The sequence below is a fragment of the Moschus berezovskii genome, chromosome 7 (assembly GCF_049115385.1).
Source record: "Moschus berezovskii isolate FMDL1 chromosome 7, NW_MosBer_1.0, whole genome shotgun sequence".
NCBI classification, from domain to species: Eukaryota; Metazoa; Chordata; class Mammalia; order Artiodactyla; family Moschidae; genus Moschus; species Moschus berezovskii.
This window is the reverse complement of record NC_142466.1, coordinates 47,940,236-47,946,847: the sequence shown is the minus strand read 5'-3', so window position 1 is coordinate 47,946,847 and position 6,612 is coordinate 47,940,236.

Sequence of the window (6,612 nt, the reverse complement as noted above, 5' to 3'; positions counted from 1 at the left end):
AAACCATCCCAAGTTGGGGACAGTCTGTGTAGTATGAATATAAGACAATGACAGTATTACACTTATCCTGAGCAGAATATTAGATGGGGGCAATGAGAAGAAAATTTTAAATGAGCAGTTTTATAAATGTGCAAACGTCAGTGTTAGATTGAAGTGAAAAGGCATGTGCAGAAGAAATCACATGAGTTAGAACTATTAGGTTCTAACTAATAGGGAGTCCTTTAGTAACCAAATAACAATAATAGCTAAAATTTATAGAGCACTCTGACAGAGATTAGTTGTTATGCTTATCTATGATAATATGATTACTCCTGTTTTTGCCAGACCTTTTCCACAAACTGAACTTTTCAGACTTCCTTTTCTGGTCTCACTTAAAACTAGACAGAGAACTGTGACTAAGCTCTGGTCAGTGAATTATATTCATGTTCATGGGGCCACCTCTAAAAAATCTTCCTGAAGAGACACCTTATGTGTGTCCTTGGTCCTTTTATCCTTTCATCCCCTTCTCTATTCCGCTGCTTAGAACAAGGGTGCCACAAAGTGGGACCAAGACAAACACATGGGGCAACAGAACAGGAGACTAGGTCCCTAGTGACTGTGAGGCTACTATCCTGCCCAGCACTATCTATGTTTACCTGAGAAAAAATCAGCTGATATGTTTTATCTCACAGCTGAAACAAATACTAATTAATACAAGCATTTTCTATGTGCCAGGTACTCTCCACAGTTTTTTATCTGTAAGTACTTAATGCTGTAAAAATTCTATATGTTAGGTGCTATTATTATCTTCCATAAGGAAATAGGCACAGAGATATTAAATAATTTTCCCTAAACAACACACCATATAGAGTGTAGGAATTAACCAGACTAAGAGAATTTGACTCCGGAGTCTGCCCTCTTAATCACTATGTCAAGTGGCCTCCTTCTAGTTCCTGGTCTGATGCCAAATCATCCATTATATGGGGAATGGGGTTGCTTTTGAAAGCTACAGCCTAAAGAAGAAAATCTTACTTGAATTTGGAACAATGTTACACAGTCTATCAAGGGAGGGAAAGCAGATGAAATGGAAAATTTTTGGTGAAGATTTCTACATGCCCATAATCTTATTTTCACTGCTTATATAGCCCTGAATTTGCTACAGCTTTGGTTACAATGTGTCTCTTTATAAACTTAATTTTTAAAAAGGTTTTTACTATTAGAGACTCTTGTGAAGCTCTATAAATCTAAAATGATTTGCTTCCTAGTTATCTGGCTGTGATCAGCCCCACAGGGCAAGAAGGTGTTTAGATGTACACCACAGAAGGGCTTCCCCTTGGCCATATTCGGCCAGAGTCCTTCTCAGAACGCCAGCTGGGTTAATCTTTGGTGCAATCCAGGGGCAACTTCTGCGCTTAATTGTCAGATTTCTCTTGAGAAAGACTCAGCTCACAGTCAGGAGTCAATCCTTATGGTCGCATTCTCGTACTCCCTTTAGCAGCAGGAGAGCTTTAAGATGGTTACTGGGCTTTGTTAAACCCTCTCTTAGACAGTAGAAAAAGGATTTTAAGGGCATCTTGGTTTTTTTAATGTTTAGAAAGAGGAAAACTGGACCAGTGGATATTGTTCTATTCCCTTCCCATCTGGCTACATAAAAGGCTTCAGAAAGGCCAATGGATCTACTTAGAGGATATTAATGCACAATAATTCTGCAAAGAAATAAGGCATAAATAAGGGATCCATTTATCCACTTGCAGTAAGAAGTTCTGAAGGCAGAAACACAGAAGGCAAAGGACCTCTAATGTCTCAAACAATTTGCTTTCAGGCTATTAACAGTACTGATCCTTAAGAACAGCTTTTTTGGGGATGGGATTTTGAAATGCATCTACCCCTATACTTATTGTGGTTTTTAGAGATTAAAGTTACTCCTTGTAACCAATTTTTCCAGCTGACAAAGACATTTGAAAAGTACATTTATAATCATTATTATGCCATCTTGGGGTAGAAATAAGTGTATATTACCTTTTGAAAACAGCTTTACTGAGTTATAACTCACATAGAGAAAAATTCACCCATATTAGGTATACAGTTAGAAAAGTTTAAGCAAAGTATCCAGTCATTTGATTATCACCACAGTCAAGTTACTGAACTCGTCTAGCAACATCGAAAATTTCCCTATGGCTCTTTGCAGTCAGTCCTCTCTTTGCAAACCATCCCCTCCTCTGACTCCAGGAAAACTTTGATATACCCTTACTGTTGTGTTTCCCTTTACTAGAATGTCATTTAAATGGAAAATAAAACACAAAAAATCTGAAGGGGGGTCCATTTTCTTTAACTTGGCAGTATATATTTGAGATTCATCCATATTAATGTATATATCAATTAATTCATTTATTTCTACTGCTGAGTAGTTTTCCTTTGAATGGATATACCACAGTTTGTTTTCAATGTTTTGTTATTATAGATAATGCCTCTATGAGCATTTGCATATAAGTGTTCTTATGGACAGGCATTTTCATTTTACTTCAGTAGACAGCTACATATGTAACTTCTGTCACATGTTAAGAGTATGTTTTACTTTGTAAGAAACTGCTGAACTGCTTTCCTAAGTGGTTTTTTCATTGTGCATTACCATCAGAAACATGTGAGAGTTCTAGGTGCTTTCATCAACTTTTGTGGCGTGGATTAAAATATCCTTTTAGTTATTCCAATGGATGTGTAGTAATATCTCATTGTAGTTTTAATTTGTTATTTCCCTAACAACTGGTGGCTCAGCTGGTAAAGAATCTGCCTGCGATGTGGGAGACCTGTGTTTGATCCCTGGGATGGGAAGAGCCCCTGGAGAAGGGAATGGCTACCCACTCCAGTATTCTGGCCTGGAGAATTCCATGGACTGTATAGTCCATGGGGTCACAAAGCGTCAGACACGACTGAGCAACTTTCACTTCACTAACAACTAGTGATGGTGAGCATCTTTTCATGGGCTTACTGTCCATTCCTATACTTTCTTTTGTGAAATATCTGCTATATTTTGTCATAATTTGAGTTGTCTTCTTATTGAGTTGTAAGTTCTTAACATAGTTTGGATATAAGTCTTTTGTCAAATACATATTTTGCAAGTATTTCTCCCAATACACGGCTTCCTTTTCATTTCCTTTAAAGTGTCTTCCAAAGAGCAAAAGATTTTAATTTTGATGAAATCTATTAGGTTATCAATATTTTATTTTATGGTTTGTTCCTTTTCTGTTTTATCTAAGAAATCTTTGCATAACCCAAGGTCGTCAGATTGTTCTCCTCTGTATTCTTAACAAAGTTTTATTATTTTAGCTCTTAACATTTTATTATTTGAGATCTTAAGTTTAGGTCTGTGAATCATTTGAGTTAAATTTTATGTACGATGTGAGATAAGGACTAAAGTCTACAGCTTACTATACAGATATCCAATTATTACAGTACCATTTGTTAAAAAGCCAAATTACCCTTCTACCTTTGTCAAAAATCAGTTGTTTGTACAAGTATGGGTCTGTTTGGGGATTTTCTAATCTCTTCCATTTGTATGTCTATCTCTACCCCTTACCACGTTATCTATTTTCTGTAACTTTATACTAAAATTTTAAATTTACAGCAAAAAAAATAATCAGGTAGTATTAACCCTCCATTTCTGCTGTTCTTTTTCAAAGTTGTTTTGGATATTCTAGGTCTTTTGCCTTTCCATATGAATTTTAGTATCATCTTGTCAATTTCTACAAAAAAAGTCTTTGGATTGGTGTTGTACTGAATCTATAGATCAGTCTGGTGAGGACTGACATCTTAACAGTAGACAGTCTTCTGATCCATGACAAAGATAAATCTCTACTTTTATTTAAGTCTTCTTTAATTTCTCTTAGTAATGCTTTTTTTTCAGTATATATAGGTCTTTCACATTTTTTGTCAGATGTATCCCTAAATATATAATTTTGATGCTATTGTAAATAACATTGTTTTAAAATTGCTTTTGTTCATTGCTAGTGTAGAGAAATGTGATTGATTTTTTATATTGATATTATATCCCGGAAGAGGTCAGTCTTCATTCCAATCCCAAAGAAAGGCAATGCCAAAGAATGCTCAAACTACCGCACAATTGAACTCATCTCACACGCTAGTAAAGTCATGCTCAAAATTCTCCAAGCCAGGCTTCAGCAGTATGTAAACCATGAACTCCCAGATGTTCAAGCAGGTTTTAGAAAAGGCAGAGGCACCAGAGATCAAATTGCCAACATCCGCTGGATCATGGAGAAAGCAAGAGAGTTTCAGAAAAACATCTATTTCTGCTTCATTGACTATGCCAGAGTCTTTGACTGTGTGGATCACAATGAACTGTGGAACATTCTGAAAGAGATGGGAATCCCAGACCACCTGACCTGCCTCTTGGAAACCTGTATGCAGGTCAGGAAGCAACAGTTAGAACTGGACATGGAACAACAGACTGGTTCCAAATAGGAAAAGGGGTATGTCAAGGTTGTTTATTGTCACCCTGCTTATTTAACTTATATGCAGAGTACATCATGAGGAACGCTGGGCTGGAAGAAGCACAAGCTGGAATCAAGATTGCTGGGAGAAATATCAATAACCTCAGATATGCAGATGACACTACCCTTATGGCAGAAAGTGAAGAGGAACTCAAAAGCCTCTTGATGAAAGTGAAAGAGGAGAGTGAAAAGGTTGGCTTGAAGCTCAACATTCAGAAAACAAAGACATGGCATCTGGTCCCATCACTTCATGGGAAATAGATGGGGAAACAGTGGAAACAGTGTCAGACTTTATTTTTTTGGGCTCCAAAATCCCTGCAGATGCTGATTGCAGCCATGAAATTAAAAGACGCTTACTCCTTGGAAGGAAAGTTATGACCAACCTTGATAGTATATTAAAAAGCAGAGACATTACTTTGCCAACCAAGGTCCGTCTAGTCAAGGCAATGGTTTTCCCCATGGTCATGTATGGATGTGAGAGTTGGACTGTGAAGAAAGCTGATTGCCGGAGAATCGATGCTTTTGAACTGTGGTGTTGGAGAAGACTCTTGAGAGTCCCTTATACTGCAAGGAGATAGATCCAACCAGTCCATTCTAAAGGAGATCAATCCTGGGTGTTCATTGGAGGGACTGATGCTGAAGCTGAAACTGCAATACTTTGGCCACCTCATGCGACGAGTTGACTCACTGGAAAAGACTCTGATGCTGGGAAAGGTTGGGGGCGGGAGGAGAAGGGGACGACGGAGAATGAGATGGCTGGATGGCATCACCGACTCTGTGGACATGAGTTTGAGTGTACTCCGGGAGTTGGTGATGGACAGGGAGGCCTGGCGTGCTGTGATTCATGGGGTCGCGGAGAGTCGGACACGACTGAGCGACTGAACTGAACTGAACTGAACTGAACCTTGTAAAAATCACTTATTAGTTCTAGTGGCTTTTTTATTGATTCCATGAGACTTTCTTTGTAAACCACTAATGTTGGCTATGAATAAAGACAACTTTACTTTTATCTTTTCCAAAAGTAAAGGGCTTTCTTTCCTAATATCCTCCTCCCCACCAGGTCTCAAAGATAAGCTAACAATGTTTGGCTTTAGTTCATCTGGTAATCACCTCATTTATGTGGAACTGTGGCTTGTATTTAAATAGTGTCTATAAATTGTTATAGCCACTATGCAGAACAGTCTGGAGATTCCTTTAAAAACTAGGAATAAATGACCGTATGACTCCATAACTCCACTAATGGGAATATACCCCAAGGAAACCATAATTGAAAAAGATACATGTACCCTGATGTTCATCACAGCACTATTTACAATAGTTAGTACATGTAAGCAACCTAGATGTCTAGCAACAGATGAATCAATAAAGAAGTTGTGGTGAATATACACAATGGAGTATTACTCAGCCATAAAAAGAATGGATTTGAGTCAGTTCTACTGAAGTGGATGAACCCAGAGCCTGTTATACAGAGTGAAGTAAAGCAGAAAGAGAAAAACAATTATTGTATATTAACACATACATGGAATCTAGAAAAATGTTAGGGCAGGAATAGAGATGAAGACATAGAGAACAGATATATGGACACAGCAGGGGAAGCAGAGGGTGGGACAAATTGAGAGTAGCATTGACACATGTTTATTACCATATGTAAAATAGATAGCTAATGGGAAGTTGTATACACAAGGAGCTCAACTTGGTACTCCGTGACAACCTAGAGGGGTGGGATTGGGTGGGGGTGGGAGGGAGTTCAAAAGGAAGGGGATGTATGCATACTTATGGCTGATTCATGTTGTTGTATGGCAGAAAACAATGCAACATTGTAAAGCAATTATCCTCCAATTAAAAATAAATTTAAAAAATAGTGTCTACTAACACTACAGTGAAAGATGAAAAAATGATTCTATTTTTCCTTCCCTCATCCTGTTTTCTCCCTCTGATTCCCATTTTCAAGTTAACATTATACTTTCACATTGCCTACATTTACAAGAATTATTTCCATTTCTGATCATATGGTGGGTTAGGTAAGCTGACTAAACCTTTAGCAAACACCAAAAAATTCTGAGTGAAGTATTTTAAAACAGCTTATTAAATGCATTGCTGAGCTAGCAAGAAAGTAAAGGAAATTCAC